Source organism: Eubalaena glacialis, chromosome 4 (genome assembly GCF_028564815.1).
Source record: "Eubalaena glacialis isolate mEubGla1 chromosome 4, mEubGla1.1.hap2.+ XY, whole genome shotgun sequence".
Taxonomy (NCBI): domain Eukaryota; kingdom Metazoa; phylum Chordata; class Mammalia; order Artiodactyla; family Balaenidae; genus Eubalaena; species Eubalaena glacialis.
In genome coordinates this window covers 68,691,477-68,711,433 of record NC_083719.1, presented here as the reverse complement: position 1 = coordinate 68,711,433, position 19,957 = coordinate 68,691,477, and the positions used below count along the sequence as shown (strand labels likewise).

The following is a 19,957-nucleotide window of genomic DNA, read 5'->3' as shown; positions in this document are numbered from 1 at the left end:
AAAAAGAAAGAAAAAAGAAAGAAAGAAAGAAAGAAAGAGAGGGAGAGGGAGGGAGGGAAGGAAGGAAATAAATGCTACAGGCTGCTGTACTTTCTTCTGCATTTCCCCTAGAGAACTTTTACCTTATTTACAATGTACTGTATATCAACTAAGTGAAAAATGACAATTAAAAGAAAGGTTTTCCTCCATCATGAATTTTTGAGAAATTATTTTTTTTTAATTTTATTGAAGTATAGTTGATTTACAATGTTCTGTTAATTTATGGTGTAGAGCAAAGTGACTCAGTCATATGTGTGTGTGTGTGTGTGTGTGTGTATATATATATTCATTTTCATATTCTTTTCCATTATGGTTTGTCATAGGATCTTGAATATAGTTCCCTGTGCTATACAGTAGTACCTTGTTGTTTATCCATCCTATATATAATAGTTTGCCTCTGCTAATCCCAAACTCCCAATCCTTCCCACCCCTATTCCATTCCCCCTGGCAACCACAAGTCTGTTCTCTATATCTGTGAGTCTGTTTTTATTTCATAGATATGTTCATTTGTGTTGTAGTTTAGAGTCCACATATAAGTGATATCTTATGGTATTTGTCTTTCTTTTTCTGACTTACTTTGCTTAGTACAATAATCTCTAGTTCTATCCATGTTGCTGCAAATGGCATTATTTCATTCCTTTTTATGGCTGAGTAATATTCTATTGTATATATATACCACATCTTCTTTAGCCATTCATCTGTTGATGGACATTTAGGTTGCTTCCATGTCCTGGCTATTGTAAATAGTGCTGCTATGAACATAGGGATGCAGGTATCTTTTTGAATTATAGTTTTGTCTGGATATATGCCCAGGAGTGGGATTGCTGGATCATATGGAAACTCTAAATTTAGTTTTTTGAGGAACCTCCATACTGTTTTTCATAGTAGCTGCACTAATTTACATTCCCACCAACAGTTTAAGAGGGTTCCCTTTTCTCCACACCCTCTCTAGCACTTAGTATTTGTAGATTTTTAATGATGGCCATTCTGACCAGTGTGAGGTTGTGCCTCATTGTAGTTTTGATTTGCATTTCTCTAATAATTAGTGATGTTGAGAATTTTTCATGTGCCTATTGGCCATCTTTATGTCTTCTTTGGAGAAATGTCTATTTAGGTCTTCTGCTCAGTTTTTGATTGGGTTATTTATTTTTTTGATACTGAGTTGTATGAGCTGTTTGTATATTTTGGAAATTAAGCCCGTGTCAGTTGCATCGTTTACAAATATTTTCTCCCAGTCTGTAGGTTGTCTTTTTGTTTTGTTTATGGTTTCTTTTGCTGTGTAAAAGCTTATAAGTTTGATTAGGTCCCATTTGTTTATTTTTGCTTTTATTTCTATTGCCTTGGGAGACTGACCTAAGAAAACATTGGTTCAATTTATGTCAGAGAATGTTTTGCTTATGTTCTCTTCTAGGAGTCTTATGGTGTCTTGTCTTGTCTTATATTTAAGTTTTTAAGCCATTTTGAGTTATTTTTGTGAATGGTGTGAGGGTGTGTTCTAACTACATTGATTTACATGCGGCTGTCCAGAGAAATTAAATTTTAAAGCCTTCAAAATATTAGAAATAGTGATAAAATTTATTTTCTGAGTACACTGTCAAGCACATTGCCATGTGCTTTACATAAATTATCTCATTTAATATATAGTGGAAACCTGTGAGTTAGAAAATTGTGATTATTCCCCATTTATAACCAAGTAAACTGAATATTAGAAACATTAAGTAAAAATTTAAACTCCTACTGAGAAAATGAGAATCATTATTAAAATATAGACCTTTCTGATTCCAAAGCTAAGAATCTACTCAGTAATTATGCTTTCTATTAAGGTATGCAATTTTATATTATGTCCTACTAGTGAAGTACAATCATAGATTATTTAATATGTGGTGTTTCAACTTAATTTTAAAAGAAACTAATCTATTAGACTAATATTAAATTCTATTTTAGTACTATTATTTAGTGTCTAAAATGCTTTGTGTTGCATTTTTTGTAAAGTGAGATACAAAGCTGAAAAGATCTAGCCTCAGATTCTGAAAATGTTATAATAATGTTGTAGAGAATACTTAAAAAATAATATTTCAGTCATTTGATATATATTCATTGGGCTTCTACCTAGTTTTAGATATAGCTAAGTGTTGTGGACAAACCAGAAAAAGCAATGCTCTCAATGAGCGTGCATGCTGGTCTAGATTATATAGAAAATAACCAAGTAAATAATAAATGAAAAACACATAAATATTTCCATAATGATAGGTTTTATACAGAAAATTAATATGATGCATGATTGAAAGTAAATGGGGAGAACAGATGTATATTTTTAGTTGAGATGATGTAGGGATGCCCTTTCTGGAAAGGGAACATTTGTTATAAAACCTGAATTAGTATGAGTCACCCCATGCACATAACTGGAAAAGCAAGCGCAGTGGACCTAAATTTGAAGAAGTTTGACCCGTTAAAAAGACAGGGGAAAAATGTTTGATGTTTTCAACCTGAAGCAACATGGAAGATAGATAAGAGATGACATTGGAGAGATAGGCAGGGGTTAAGTCTTACAGAACTCTGTAGATCCTGGTAATTTGTTTTAATATTATTTGAACAATGTTTGGAAACAATTAGACTGTTTTTAGCTGGTAAATGATATGATTTGTTTTGTAAGAGAATAAAATTGGAAGCAGAGAATCATTGGGTAGCTATTTAGTAGTGCAGCTTTGATTAAGGTAGTAGGAGGGAAATAGAAATGGTCAGGTTTAGGAATTTTTTTGAAGTATTGATGATGAGGTTTTCTGATGTATCTGATTGGTTTGTGAACGGTGTCAACAATTATGAGTTTGATCTTTGATAGCATCATATATTGAGTTAGGGACAATTGAGGGAAGAACAGATTGGAGGTAGGGACTGGAATCATTGTGGCTGCTTTGGTTTGGTTGAAGTGTTTGATAATTACTAGATATTCATGTGAACAAAACAAGTAGGTAATTACATATACAAATATAGATCATGGGGAAACATTTAACTAAAGATATGTTTAGAAATAATAACCTTGTAGTAGCATTCAAAGTCTTGGATGAGGCTACTTGAGAGAACATAGAGACAAAAAGAGGGCTAAATTATATGGTCCTGAGTGATTTAACATTTGAAGGTCAAGCTGAGGATGAACCAGGTAAAGGGATTGAAAGGAAGCAGCCAATGAGGTAGAAGATGCATCAGGAAAATGTAGTGTCATGGAAGTCAAGAAAAAAAACATGCTTCCAGAAGTGTGTCAATGTTGCTTAGAGGGAGAGTTTGCCATAGAGGAAGCTATTGGTCACTTGATAGGAGAATTTCAGTCAAGTAGATGGAAACAGATATTCGACTAAAATAAACTGAAGAAAATCAATAGATTAGAAAATAAAGTATAGGCAATATATTTGAGAGAGCTGCTGTAATCGAAAGCAGACACATTGGGCTGTATCTAAAAGGTGTTGGATCATGTGTAGGCTTTCTCCTAAAATAATTGATTATAAAGCATAGATGTGCTCACTTCTTTTCTTACTAACATGTGAGCCCCATGAAGGCAAGGGCTATTGTTTTGTTCAGTTCTATGTCTCCATCAGCTAGCCTAATTATCCTGAACATAGTATACCATGCATAAATATTTGTTGAATAAATGAGTAAATAATAAATGGATGAACTCACAATTGTTCACTTGCTTAAAATATTTTTCTCCTATATCAACTATTAGCAGAGTTGTTTGTTGCTGTTGTTGTTGTTGCATGTGTTTCCCCTAGCCACCCAAAACAAAAATTTTGCAATATTCAATCTTCTTTTCCATCATGGCTTGACAACCATTCTCCCCGAACAAAAATATCCTTCAATTTTGCTTATTACATCTATGAAATATCTTTATAATAACCCCTACTTACATTCCACTGTCTTCTCTAATTCTTAAGTTTTAGATTCTCATCAATATTATTCTTTAACATTTTACTAAAGGAACTGAAGCTATCATTGGTAGCCAGCCTTCACAGTGACCCCCAATTATTCCAACCTCTTGGTATCCACACCATTGTGTATCTCCCTCCCACACTAAACAGGGATGATCTGTTTTACCAGTAAGTTACTGTGGAAATGGCAGTGTTTGACTTGTGAGGCTACGTTTGGCCTTGCCTTCTGGATTACTCACTTCAGGTGAAGCCAGCTGCCGTGTTATGAGAATGTTCAACTAACACTCTGGAAAGTCAACATGGCGAGGAACAGAGACCTCTTGTCAACACAAACACTGATTTGCCTTGGAAGCAGATCCTTGAGTACCAATCAAGTTTAGATATGACTGGAGCCCTAGGGGACACCTTGATTACAACTTCCTGAAAGGCCCTAAGCCGGAACCAACCAATGGATTTAAGCCATTCTCAGATTCCTGACCCACAGGAGCTCTGTTAGAAAATAAATGTTGTATTTGAAACCATTAAATTTTAGAAAAATTGCAGAAATAGATAAATATTTCACTCTGCCATCAATATCTTGAATTACTGGTTTACCAGAACTATCTTTCTAAAACTCTGTTTATACATCAAGAAATAAAGAAAAGCAAAAATAAACAAATGAGACCTAATCAAACTTATAAGCTCTTGCACAGAAGAAACCACATACAAAACAAAAAGAAAACCTACGGACTATGAGAAAATATTTGCAAACAATGCAATTGACAAAGCATTCATTTGCAGAATAGACAAATAGTTCATACAGCTCAATTTCAAAAAACAAACAACCCAATCCAAAAATGGACAGAAGACCTAAATAGACATTTCTCCAAAGAAGACATACAGATGGCCAAGAGGCAAATGAAAAGACTCTCAATATTGCTAATTATTAGAGAAACACAAATCTAAACTACAGTGAGGTATCACCTCACATCAGAATGGCCATCATCAAAAGTCTACAAACAATAAATGCTGCAGAGGATGTGGAGAAAGGGAACTCCTCCTCCACTGTTGGTGGGAATGCAAATTGATACAGCCACTATGGAGAACAGTATGGAGGGTCCTTAAAAAACTAAAAATAGAGTTACCATGTGATCCAGCAATCCCACTCCTGGGCATATATCCAGGAAAGACAAAAACTCCAATTCAAAAAGATAATGCACCCAAATGTTCATAGCAGCACTATTTACAAAGCCAGTACATGAAAGCAGCCTAAATGTCCATCAACAGATGAATGGATAAAGAAGATGTGGTGTGTGTGTGTATATATATATATATATATATATATATATATATATATATATATATATATATATATATATAAAATCAATTATATATATATATAAAATCAATTATATATATATAAAATTTATATATAATAAATTATAAAACATTGTAAATCAACTATACTTCAATTTAAAAAAAAATAAATTTTAGTAATATTCCTTTGATGAAATAAGCACATTGAAACTTTTCACAGTACAAAATGGTAGATGTAGATCTTTAGTAAATATTGAATGAATGGAAGAAGGCAGGTAGGCATTAAAAGAAGGGAAGGAAAGGAAATTAAAAAATAGACATGATTGAAAGTGGAGCTCAGAGTCAATGCAGTGTAGTAAGTAATAGCCCAGACTCTGGATCTGAATCTCTTGGCTTGAATCCTGATTTGATATGTGACCATGCACAAATACCCTGACATTTATAATTTCAGTATCTCTGTGAATTTAATGGAGAAAATCATAACACTCTTCCTAAGGTGGTTTGAAGTATTAAATGAAATAAAAATGTTAACATTTAGCATAGTACCTGCTATATGTCTAATACTTAAGAAATGACCATAGTATCATTATTATCATTATCAATAAGAGGCAAGTTCAGCTTTTCTTTAATGTTACTTTCTTTTCTTCCAAAACTTTACTATGTTTATTTTATTTTTAGGGTGTGGGGAAAGAAAAGAGAGATTCTTTCTGTTTCATTACTATGGACTTAAATATATCTTGATGTTCTTTATTGAAAAAATAATTCTTTGTGCCTTTCATGTAGTTCCTCATTGTACTTGCGTAATAAAAACAAGTTACTTAAAATTTATTACTATTAATAAACATAAACTATCAGTTAAATAAAAAAAATTGTGGTAGCTGATATCATCAGAGACAAGATAGTTTTGTATTTAAATGAACATCAGAAATAAAGTTTTCTGTGATATAGTGTGATATTAAAACTCTTATTGCATTTACCCTAAGCTGATTTTTACTTGATGCTGACTATAAAATCAAACATAAGCAAACAAACACAGAAGCAATATTCAGTGACCCAATAGGAGTAAAGAATTCTGCAGGTTCTACCCTCCTTCTGTCTTTGTCCTCAGAGATGGAAGAAGGAATTAAAAGTGCAAGAACCAAAAATTGTCACAATGGGCTCTTGGCAAGACCTGCCTTTCTGCTTTCATCCTAAGCATGTCAGAGACCTCTCCTGTCTTCTCTCAGCACCATTCATGATTATGGACTCTTTTCCAACCAAAAAAATCCCTCTAGATATCCATTTAGAATCCTAACACTGGTTGGGCATTACTGTTTCCCATAATCTGTCCTGAAAAGCCGTGCTGTCTCAGCTGTTGTTTGGAACCTTCTCCCGGATGAGAAGATGGGCATGGAATATATCTTATTCCTGCTACAGTAAAAGAAATCTTTTAGACATCTCTAATTGTGGCATATTTCTCTCAAAAAGAAGTGCTATGAAAATAATCTTTATAACGTATATTTAAAACCTAAACATTTGCATTATATTAGCTGATTTCAGAACCTATGTACTTTTTTTTTTTTTTTAAACTTTTGGGTTTATTTATTTATTTATTTATTTATTTATTTATGGCTGTGTTGGGTCTTCGTTTCTGTGCGAGGGCTTTCTCTAGTTGCGGCAAGTGGGGGCCACTCTTCATCACGGTGCGCGAGCCGCTCACTATCGCGGCCTCTCTTGTGGAGCACAGGCTCCAGAAGCGCAGGCTCAGTAATTGTGGCTCACGGGCCTAGTCGCTCCGCTGCATGTGGGATCTTCCCAGACCAGGGCTCGAACCCGTGTACCCTGCATTGGCAGGCAGATTCTCATCCACTGCGCCACCAGGGAAGCCCCAGAACCTGTGTACTTTTTACAACATTACATTAATGGAAAATTTTACTCCAATTTCTAAACATCAGATTTGCAAACTCTTCCAGCACAATTCATTCATTAATTGAGAATATTTTGCAATGTAATTGATCAGCCTATACATAAAATTAAAATTTATGGAAAAATATGAATTTTAATATTGGGGTAATTAGCACAATGCTTCATGGAAGAATAAATATTCAGGTTTAAAACACTTTGAGGGTGGAAAATGATGTATGTAAGATGACCAGTTTATTTAAAATCATAAATATCATTCAAGCATGTAATCCTATTTTTTGTAGAAAAATATAATGCTTTTCTCACATCTATTCAAACTGAGTTGAGGTTTCAAGAATATCAGAATACAAGTTTTGGCTTGTTCAGTTATTTTATAATATATAAACTTTGAAGTATCTACTAAGATATAACTACAGTTATTAATACTCAAAATTGAAAATCTTAACCTAACCTCTCTCTGATATGTCTGTAAGATATATTAGAAATGAGATTAAAAGACATGCATTACCAAAAACATTTTGTAAAATGAAAAACAGAGAGTTACCTTTTAAAGCAGTGCTCATTTATTAGATTTTGTCTCATTAAAATGTGTTTTCTCATTTTATATCTGTGTTATAGATTAGTCCAGTTTTCATGTGGATTTTAATTGCATACATTGTGAAAAAAAAAAAAACATTTCACAGGACATGATTTTGTGATAGAACATTTTAGTTTCTCACTGCTGTCTCAATAGACATGCAAAACAATAGGGATTAGCATAGTTCCCTTTGATGGATTCATGGCTTTCAATTTCCCTGAAAAGCAGCTGTAACATTCAGATGAGCTGATCCAGGAAGCTTGTCATTTCAGTGATCCTCTGGAGACTGTCATGGACAGAAGAATCAATTTACAATTAATGAAGCAAATGTATATTGTGAAGAAGAACCTGATGAGTTCCTTCAGCAACTGTCATGGGCAAAGATTTCATATCAAACTGGTTAGCTTGGCCCTCATTCAGCTAGGTGAGGTCTATATAAGTGAGATTGTGAGAGAGTATTTGAAATGCTCCTGTCTATAAACAACAGACGAACTCTACAAGCTCCATTCATTTAAACTAGTCTCTACAGAGTGGGAAGTCACCTTAATGTCATATCTCATTACTTTGATTCAGTCCCCGATTTCAATAGAAAAAAATGATGATAGTACATCATTCAGGGCTTTTTTATTCACAGACTTATATTCTCTAGGCAATTTTTCTACCATTTAGCTATTTGAGAAAATATTTGAAAGAGAAAATTAACATACTCTTTCTGTCACTAACTCAAAGGGGTCTTGAATCAAATTGATCCAATGATAATATCAGTACTTGTTTTCTTTCACCACATGCAAAAGTATAAATAGTAAATATAAACTGAAAATTCTTCCAGGATTAAAGTATCATGTATTAATTTATTTATCAAAATGAAGCAGCCAAAAAGGGGAGATTCCTGGCTATTTGACATGAAAGAATGATTTCATATATTAGTGAATGAATGTTTTTGCCCTAATAGTATTTATTCTTTTAATGATGTAATTATGTGATAAAATAATACTTTTTCTTTGGTCTTTATTCTCCAAAAGTACAGCCAAATTAGTTGCGGCTACATTAATAGATGTGAAGCAAATTCACACTGACAGACAAAAACTTAATATATTTTATGTGTACACATATATATACACATATATATACATGCACACACACATATATAGTGAAACTTTTACAGTGTCTGAATTTAAAATCATATTTGTTTCTGAAAAGAAAATGGTTCTTACTCTTTTAGAAGTTGTAAAATCCTACATTTTCCTTTTTTAAAAAAAAAGAATCCTCTTCTTTTTTCCCTCTCTGCAAAGTTGTTTGACATTTAGAGCATCATAGTTGTGAATTACAATTAATTTGAATTTCGGAAATGTCATTTTACTTCTTGAAATAAACAGAGGTACTTGATTTCTGGATTATTGCTGTGAACTTCTTTATAATTATAATGTGTCTTTTAAAAATTATTTATTTATTTATTTATTTAGTTTGAGCTGGGTCTTAGTTGTGGCACGCGGGATCTTCATTGAGGCGTGCAAGATCTTTTAGTTGTGGCATGCAGACTTCTTAGTTGCGACATATGGACTCAGTTGTGACATGCGGACTTCTTAGTTGCAGCATGCAGACTCTCAGTCGCTGCATGCTAACTCTTAGTTGTGGCATGCATGTGAGATCTAGTTCCCTGACCATGGATGGAACCCGGGCCCCCTGCATTGGGAGCATGGAGTCTTACTCCCTGGACCACCAGGGAAGTCCCTGTGTCCCCTTTTATCTTGAGGTTTTAAATCAGATAAAACTGAGCTTGAATTCTGGCTGTAGTTTTTTTTAGTTTAATCCTCCATGGGCAAATTGCCTAAACTCTCAGCCTCACTGTTCTTATCATCAATCTACCTTTAATTTCAAGGATTAAAACAGATGATATTCAAATTACTTAGAATAGTTCCCGTTACATAGTAGCTTCTGTCTCAAGTATATATTACTCCATAAGAAATTAATCTTTAAAAGAAAAAGAAAAACTTTCAAAAGATGCCTCATTTTTCTTTTATGTCTAATATCTGGTTTCTATTATTCCCATGAGTATGTGTTTTTGAGTAAATTATGAATACAAATTTTATTTATTTTATTTTTTATTTTATTATTTTTTTCATTTTATTTTTCAGTATTAATTCATGGAGTCAATTTGGTAATAATAAAAATTTACCAGGTCTAAATATTCTCTGTTCAAATCTATATGATAATCTCTTGTACAGTCTTCTTTTCCATCTTTTATCAATTTTTATCTCCTATGTGCTATTTATTGTCATTCAGATATTATAGAGATAGGTTATTCTAAATGAGGTTTAAGACACTCAGTATAACACATCATTTGATTTCTCCTCATTTTCTGAGTCAGAAATTTTACTTGGCTTTCTAGTTATTCTAACTAGATGTTGAAACCAGTTAACAATTTTTTTCTCAAACAAATGCAAATAGTAGGAACATAGCCTGGGTCCAACCAGACAAATTAGCAGATAGTCTCTTTACCTGGTGAATTTGGCAAAATAAACTCAATTCTATACAAGTAAATCCAAACGTCAAACACACCAACATTACATTTAGCTAAGTGTGCCAGGCAACTGTAGAAAACGTAACAGGGTTTTAATGAGAATGTAATGGAAAAAGCTAAGAGAACAAAAGCTGCTTAAAGTAGACTTCATGTTCACAAACAGAAATTTTCATTTCATATACAGAACAATTTTAACAACCTCTGCAAGTGTCCACCATTGAGATTGTCTTCATAAAACAACATGCTTCTTGCTATCAAAAGGCTTTCAGTTTATTGAAACATTTAGCCCAGTGTTTATGGACATGGAGTCTGAACCAGACTGCCTAGTTACGCATCCTGGCTTCACTTACTACTGGGGACCTTGGGTTAATTACTCAACATCCCTCCAAGAATTAGTTTAAAAAATATCATAGTATGAGCATCTGGAATAGAGTAAATATTCAGTATATATTGTCTTCTATTATATTTTTCAGGAGTAATATATCCTCTTGCTTATCATGTCAAATATTAAGCAGACTAATTTTTAAATTTCTTGTTTATTGTCCTGACAAAGATAACATCAGCTTGCTTTTAACTTTGGAATTAAATCTTGGTTTAACATTTCTTAATTTTTATTTGCCAAGTGTCAAGTATAATTTCGCCCTTTAAAAACTATTCTCTGAATTTCTGTATTTATGTTAAGGACATCTGTTTCAGCTTTTGATGGAAAAGTGATTAGTTTTTTTAGCACAAGTTTATATATAGTTGCCAAAAAATAAATAACATATACATTAGAAAATTCAATTTTTCTTGTTGAAAAACTGGACTTGCAGTTTTTTAATTATATTTTTCAATTGCATTTGTCTTCAGAATAAAGTACAGAGAGCTTAAAAATTCTGAAATAAGAGGAATATCGCATGCAATTTTTTTAGCAAATATGTATTTTGCATAGCACATTTTACTGTGAAAGGGATTTTGCCTCACATTTTTTTATTCCTAATTGTAAATTGCGGATAGTATTATGCCAACTTTGCAATGTGTGAATATTTCTACACCATGGCAGGAAATGTTTGTAATGTGTAGCTGTATTCCTGAAAATAATCCTCAGGATAAAGTGAGAGTCACAGACTTACACAGTAGGGTATATCACTAGAACCACGCAATCTAGTAATGTATATCACACTGGTCACATGCTCTAATAAATTTTTCTTGTATTGTTAAACATGAAACACACCTTTTCTTGCTTTCAGTGTTTTCCTCTCATGTCTTCTTTATAGTTTCTTTATCCCCCATCCTTCTGTTTTCATTCTCCCATCTTAGGTCTAGGATGGTGCTTCCTTTTTATAGGGAAGTGATCTCATTTGAAAGTAAAAAAGAAATAACATGATGACTCCTAAAAGACTTTTCATATTATATAAATGGCCATATTGTCTATCCCTTGAGTAGTCAAGGATTTCATCTTGAATAGTCTTAGAAGGGTAAGGGAACTCCAAAGTGAAACCCTGTATTTTGTCAAATAAGACACCCTGTCCCCTTAAATGTGATCAAGTATTTGGAATTTGCAGTTAATACTACCGAAAAAAAGTATAGTGGAAAATTGAATCTGTAAGTTATTTTTACTAGATATAAAATAGTGAAAACATATCTTGGTACAGAATAATTATTTAATCTCATAATGAAACCATCAAAATTAATAATTTAATAAACACTAAAATGTTATTTATTATGTATGTAAATATAAAAGTATGTGGTGCACTTAGGTTGCCTTCAGCTAGTTGTATTTACATACTAAATGAAGTATGGATTTTTAATAATTAAAATAAATACTCATTTATCTTTTAATTATTGCAAATTATCTCAGTTACCAGACAAATTCAGTATTACCGGATAAATAACTATCAGCTTCTGTAAATAACGTTATTCTTTAATTTTCTTCAATAAAAAAAGGATTTTTTCCCTTTTACAACAGATTTAGATTGGTGAGAGTGAACCATACCCTTGAAAACTCTGACTTTTATGTAGCGGTACTTGGAAATATTTACAATTATCTTTAAAAATATTTTGCTATGTTCAAAGATTTGCATGAATTTAACTGTCAAGGTCAGAAATAGCTTCCATCCGAGTTAAAGATTCTATCCCCTGAGGACATCAACTAATACGTCAAAGGTCATCAGTTTTATACCTGATTATAATTAAGTACATGTTGACATAGATCTGATTTATTGCTCTACCAGGACTGTGAACTTCAGGGTAGACTATTTGTTTTCATGGGAATGGATTTTTGTTTCTTGCTTATCAGAGGAATTCTGTTAACTTTAAAAGGGTTAGCAGAAGATGATTGGAAAACAATATCCCAATTAACTCCCAATTATATAATTTTATTAAAAATTTTTATTTTATTATGGTATGCTATTCTATATAAAAGTAATAGACAATAACAGTACTTCCTAATTATTGATATATAAAAATACATTTAAATGCATTTCATGATAATTGAGGGGAAAAAACAGTTCTAACACCACTTGAAAGTTTAAGATTTGTTTCCTCCTCATGAGATTATATTGTATCAGTGCTGGGGATGTGGTCTGGAAAGCAGAGAGAAAAGAAATAAAAATAGGTTTTAACTGTAATATTCTTTGTGATATTGAATCAGAGTCTATATTTATTTGCAAAGTAACATAGGAAATTGAGTTAATTATAAGTAGATTTAGAAAGGAAACAAAATATATTTTCTGTTACAACTATCTAAATGTTTATTTTTGAATGTGTGTAGGGGGCGGTGCTAAAATCTGCCACTTAAATTTACAAAAGAAATGCCTAAAATTGTTATGTGACCTATGTGATACAGTCAAATTGTTCTGTTCACTTTATAAACATCATATACGTGAGCATATGTGTGTATTATTGCACTCAAGCTTGGGAATAAAAAGAGATTGGAATCTTAACATCTACCATTTTATAGATCATGAATATATAGCATGCCTACTCACCCTATACTTGTAAATGTATTTTAATATTTTATAAAACACATTTGATCTTTTAAAAGCTTCTTTCCTAATTTCTTTTATTCTTCTCATATTCTTTATGAACACTTAACAGGAACACTTTATCCCCCTTGAAATGTATTACTTGTTTGAAACATATAGTGTTATCTGTTCTAATTTACTATGTATGAATTGCCAGAGCTTCATATCTTGGAAGTTTACATATTTATACTCTACCAATAAGTTTACTAATGCCTTCCAAGCTTATGTTTGAGACCGATATTTTATGCTTGTTTTATGGAATAAGTATAAAGATACAGGGCATACTATTCATAGTGTTTATGAGTACTTCATTTTGATAATACTTAAAGATACAGTGAGTAATATTCATAGTGTTTATGTTTATCAGTACTACAATCTGACAATATTTGATTAATTTCCTAGATTTTCAGATTCATTTAATAAAGTGATTACTAGAGGAATAAATATACTTCTAATAATCTCGTGAAGAAAGCATTAAGCTAACGATAAACAACCACTTAGCAACGTGAATTTTGAATAAAATGCATCGATCAAATTTGTGTTTCCAGAATGAGATAGGAACTAGTACAAAGTATGTTAGTTGAAGCTCTCTGACTCCAAAACCTTTTCTCAATGTGCTAGATAAAGTTTCTCCTCATTGATGGGTATTGTAAATTTATGTCTTCTTCATGAATATTCTAAATTATTCTTAATGTACATGTCCATATTTAAATTCTATAGGATATTATAAAATATCTTGTATATTTGTTAGGTTTTATAAGCAGTATAAATAACATTGTTTCAAACACTGGAAATTGATATGTAACTATTTGCTTAGCAAGAATTTTAATTCTACCTAATAAACCTTTAAATAATATCTAAAATTCATTAAATAATTTGTAATACACCTGGTAATGAAAGAAAAATTTGAATCATAGTTCAGAACCACATTTAGTTATGATGTGGGCAAGGGAGAAAGAAAAGTATATTTATGTCTATATGGAAAGAAATAGTGATTAAATAAGTACACCTGCTATGTTACAGAAAATTCAATATCATTCCCTATTACAACATTCTTTAAGCACTTATTTTGCAGAGGCAGTGTGCTAAATATTGCTGGTAAAACTGTTAATCAAATAGGGCCATCACATTTATTGTTTTTTTCTATAAAATCAGAGAAATAAACATCTGAACAAGTAGTAATTCATAATGATAAATTATTTAATACATATGTACAATATGTATAAAGTGCTACAGAAACACAAAATGAGCAATGCATTAATTTTTCAGTGATAGGACAATGGAGACTTTAAGGGAAGTTACAAATTGGAAGACATGTTTCTTTTGGACCTTAAAGAATAAAGATAATTTTGATGGTGATGAAAACAGTGATGCCAATAATACTGTCAAGGCTGGTGGATGGAATTCCACAAGAAGAAATGATCATGAGATAAAAAGTGTGTTGTGGTGTAAAAAGTTTTCAAGTATGGGAAGGATAAGGTAAAAACTTTTCAGAAGGAGAATAATTTGACATTGGAAAGGATATAAGGGAGTGGGAAGGCAGGGAGATAATCTAAGAGGCTATTATTGTAAGAACTACCTCCATAAATAATATATAATGAAACATTTTTAGAAGGTAATCATAGTTCTATATCTACTAATAGGACTGAGGAACATAGTCTAAGATTATTTTTTTTTACAAAATATACTAATCTAAAATTAATCTGACATTGTTATTTGTGTTCTAACATAAAATTGTTAACTAATAACAATTTTTATAAGTATTCCTTCATTGATTATTTCTGGAAAAATTATCTATATAAATTAAGAGTATTTTAAAGTATACTCATAATTCATATGGATAATTTATATAGATAATTGATTTTCATATATAATGTGGTTATGTATTTGATCACTAATGACTTTGCTGCTCAAAATATTAGAGCACATTAAGAAAACTCTTCCCCAGATCTTATGGTTCTGCACTGTGTTTGGGAATTACAGAATGAAAGATATGTTTTAAAAAATATCTAAATCCTAATAAGTCAAATTCATTGATAAACGCATTTGGTACACAAAGACATTTTTTTCTTAAAGGTATTAGGTAATAATACCCTTCTACCTGAAGGAAAGGATTGAACTAATATTCATCTAAAAGAACATTTAAATATTTAAGTCTATTTTTCCAATGTTCACCTTTTATATTGTTTCCTGAGAGAGTTATATATAAAGTTATAGACATCACATTTGGATACATTTTATACACAATTACATATTATGGCATACATTAAGAATTTCACAAAATATTTTGTGACAGTTAATCGTGAAGTAAAGTCAAGAGGAAGGCTGTATGACCTGTTTTAAGTGGCAGAAAATGGCTCAAAATGCCTGATTCATCCTTTTTCCATCCATAGAAAAATTATGTGTGACATAATGTAAAGATACATTCATGGTTATGCTATGGAACATAAAAAAGTAAAATTTTAGCCCATAAGAATAACTGATGAGTTCCAGAAGTGAAGTCAACAACCGATTTAACTCATTCTACTGGAAAGACAATTACTTTAAGAAAAATAGCTAAAATACACCTGTGATTTCATTTAAGAGAATAACATTAAGCACAATTCCTGGAATTATGCTCCTTATATAAATTATTCTTGTTTACCACAATTTATAATCAATGTCAATTGATAATGCATGCTGTGGTAGAAGGTAATCTCAATATATAAGAGAAATGAGCCCTTATCTCTTGGTATTTGTCTTTGAAGAAAGCTACTTTGAACAATCTCTTAAATTTCAGCTAAGACCTTGTGTGTACATAAAGGAGTTGTGTTTGTGTTTTGTTTTTCTAAGAGGTGTTCATCTTTCTCATCATTAAGTTTATTTTATTTTATCATAGTCAATGTTAAATTCTTTAAGTAATATCATGATTAATAACCCTTTCTCCAAATTCAGTCTACCATTTTGTTGTAATTTATAATACTGGAGTCAGATCAATAAGAACAGACTTATGCAATTTCTTGTTGGAAAATTTTGTTTCATTTCATTCATCCCTCCTTTGTTAAGATCAGAATTGAAGAGCACAAGCCTATGTAATTGTTTATTACTTTATTTCATTTTCTGGTCTGCTGCTATGTTCATTTTAGTGTAAGGTACTTATTCGTCCTTCCTGGTCTTATATTGGCAGCTGTTAGTTTTTTGTTCTTTCACCTTTACTTCTCTTCCTCAAGTAGTTTTGCACCAATGTACTTACTACATCCACTTCAATATGTTTTAAGAAACTATACATTCCAACATAGTTAGTGCCCTATAAATCTTCCTAGAGTCACTTGAGTCTAGGTTAGATAGGTTACAAAATATGCGTCATCATCAAGAGAAACAGCAAAAAAGTCTCTAAAAATATTATTCTTAGGAAAAAAATAACCCACAGGAAAAGAAGAGATATTTGAGTTTGGCTCTTAGAATTGTTAGAAGGGAATTCGTGTCAAGAAAGACCAGAAATAACAGTCAGCTGTTTTATCGGCAGAGATAGTAAAACAATTGAGTTGTGGAGTCAGCAGTTCCCACAAGTGGCCACAGAAGGAGGATTCTGAGGAGTGCATGGTAAGGGTGCTCATAGTCTTAGAAGAAATAATTGTGCCTTTGTCTCCTGGGGATCTGGGATCATCACAAGAGAGACCTTCAGAGTAGGACAACAAGTAACATTAGTGCTGGTCCACTTCTATTGTCCTATTCCCTCCCCCCCTTAATAATTATTCATCTAAATTGTTTGTCATAGACGACTATTGCATTTTGTATCACAAGTTTGTTACCGAAATGCTGTTTTTTTATCCTTACACCAAAGTCTCTGCATTGATTCTTCAAGGATGGCCTTCTTGGTGACCCTCCAAAACTCACTCTGAGCCAATTAGGTATTTTAACTCTTTATTCCTGTATCTCCAATAACTGAAGAAAGAATTCATCACAATATCTAGATTAGGGCTAAACTTCAGGGCTCCGTACACTAGGATAGGGAATTAACAAGGACAAACAAATATGCTGAAGTACTATGTATACTGTCAAGAGGTAAGCCCTCTTGACAGTTTGGAGCTCAATGATTGCCTCATGCAAAGTGTCAAGACGTCACCCCACCAGAGTGGAATAAGGATGAGTGGAGAGAATGAAATCTTTGGGAAACACTGTCACCTCCTTCATATAACCTTCAACATTTTAGGGAGGCAAGTATCAAAATTAACTTACTTGTGACCACAGGTTGTTCTTTTTTAAAAAGTTTCTTCCTCTCCTTCTGGCGTAAGAAGCCAGGTAATTTATCATCAGTAACTGGCTTACATTGGGTTATGGCACATTTGCTGCTTTCTCTTTGTAAAAGGTATGGACTCCACACCAGACTCATGGTGTTCTCTCAGAGAACACACTGTCCACCTCTTCTGTCCTATTTTAGTTATCACTTCCCCCAACTCTTCAGTGGAAACCCTTTAGTCTCCAGACAAAAAAACAAATAAACTCCCTGGAATTTATTTTGAAGAGATATCATATGAGACTTAGGTGATTTCTTATAACTTATATTTCCAATGACTTTTGTTATTTACAAAATTACCTATAATACAGTAACATAATACAATTATAATTATTAATTGGAACAAGAAAAAATATTGGAATCTGATATATATATATATATATATATATAAATTGCTGTACTGACAATAAATTTATTTTGATTTTCTTAAAAGTCAAGTTTAGAAAAAAAATAACTGTGATATATGGTCATCCTTCTATATTCTAAACTTTTTTAATAAGTACTTATTATGGGTGGAGCAAATAATGGGTGTTGGAAATACACACATAAGAGAGGAATTCATATTCTGTTGGCAGAAAATAAAAGTAAGTAATAATATGGTGTGATATGTGTTGTAGAAAATTATGCTTAAATTACTATGGAAGGGCAAAGGTCAGAGCAAACCTAGATTAGAGTCACCAAGAGCATGATTGAGCCTTGGAAAATTAGAATTTCTTAAGCTGGAGTATTGAGAAAAAGGGCATTCATGTTAGCGTGAACATAATAACCACATTAAGGCATGAAAGACCATGGTGAGCCTGGTGATGATTAAGTTGTTGTAAGAGAAACATGTTATTAAAAAAAATTAAAACTGAAAGTAGAAATGCAGTAATGCATTAAAACTAAGTGCATTACAAATTTAATCATTTTAAAAACACTGTATGGCCACACAAATATATATCCATAGGCAAGAATCTTCACCATGACAAGTGGAAAATTCTACAGAAATGACAGTGAAGGTGAAGAAAAGTGCTAAGATTTAGAAGATATTTATGAAAAAGAAACAGCAGAACTTTGGGTGTGAAGGGCAGTGAGGAAGGGCAAGAGCTTCAAATTGTGTGGCTTTGTCTGGGTGTCATTGATTGAGTTAGAAAATACAAGATGAAAAACGAGTTTAGAGGGAAATCAACTTAAGATTACTGTACACATAACACTTTGAGAAAACTAAGTGATAATCAAAAATTTTTTAAATAATTACAATTTTTTTGAAAGTCAGACAAAAGATTAGTTAAAGAGTGGGATATTCAAAAAGAAAATATCAGCATCGTATGTGCTATGATTGAGGTCTTGAGAAGAAAAGTGTCTTGCTTTGGTACCGTCTGAAACCAAAGCCTAAAAGGAAAGCTTGTGGGGAGGAAGTCTATCCGGGAGGTGATTCTAGGAAACACCTGAGTGTAGGCAGGGAAACTGAGGTAGAGAAGGAGAAAAAGTATGCATTCTTGAAGTCATTGCTGTGGACAGTAGGGTCTGATTCAACAGAGACCCCTTGCAGAATTGATTACCCTTCAGAAGGAAGGCTGAGCATTTCTTCGTAGGCAGCCATCTCCCGCTAGACGAGGGTTGGCTCTGAGTATGTTAACCTCCACCCCCATACTTCCTGACTGCGGGCTTGGTAAAAGAACACTGAGGTGGAAAAGCAGAGAGACACTTGGAAGAGCTTGAGAAAGGACTGACAGAGTGCATGAAATGAAATAGTACAGTTTTTAATAAACCTATGATTTTCAAGGAAACTATGATAAATATTTGAAAATATCTTATAGTGGATTATTAAAGTATCCCTCCTAATAAGTATGACAAGATTTTCTTTTGAATTAACACATTAATTTTTTTGTAAACTAACTCATTTTCTTTAACTTGTAAAATAATCACTTCTTTCTTCTTCAAATATGGCCTCCCCTAAATTTATTTTTCTCTCCTTTTTTTTTTGCAGACTCTTGTAATATAGAAATTGGCCTTTCTCTGTCTAATAACTGTATATCTCATATTTTATTTTATAAATTTCTTGTTTCTTTTTGATTAAATCTGGGAGACTTCCTAACCATGTCTGCCTGATTATTAAATCTTTGCTGTATTCACTCTGCAATTCAATTCACTTATTTACTTCATTTTTAATAATTATAGTTTACAAAATCCATGTCTACAAATTATCTCTTCCTTATAACTGCTAGGTCTTGCTTTCTATATCAATAGTCCTCTCTTTTCTCTTTGAAAATATTTATGATGCTTAATTTAAATTCTTGTTCTAATGACTTTATTCATTCTCCTTCTGTTTTTTTTTTTTTTTCTGGCTATTCTAATTCATGATGTCTTTCTGCATGGTGATTGCACTCCTTGATATTTCATTATCTTTTGTGTGGGTTCATATTCCTTTGAAAGAATCAT

The 19,957-nt window shown here is 32.2% G+C and overlaps 1 pseudogene; it reads right to left on the bottom strand.

The window, feature by feature from the left end:
• Positions 1-17,632, bottom strand: part of LOC133090533 (tubulin beta chain-like) — a 47,451-nt pseudogene extending 29,819 nt beyond the window's left edge.
• Positions 17,633-19,957: the final 2,325 nt, after the last annotated feature.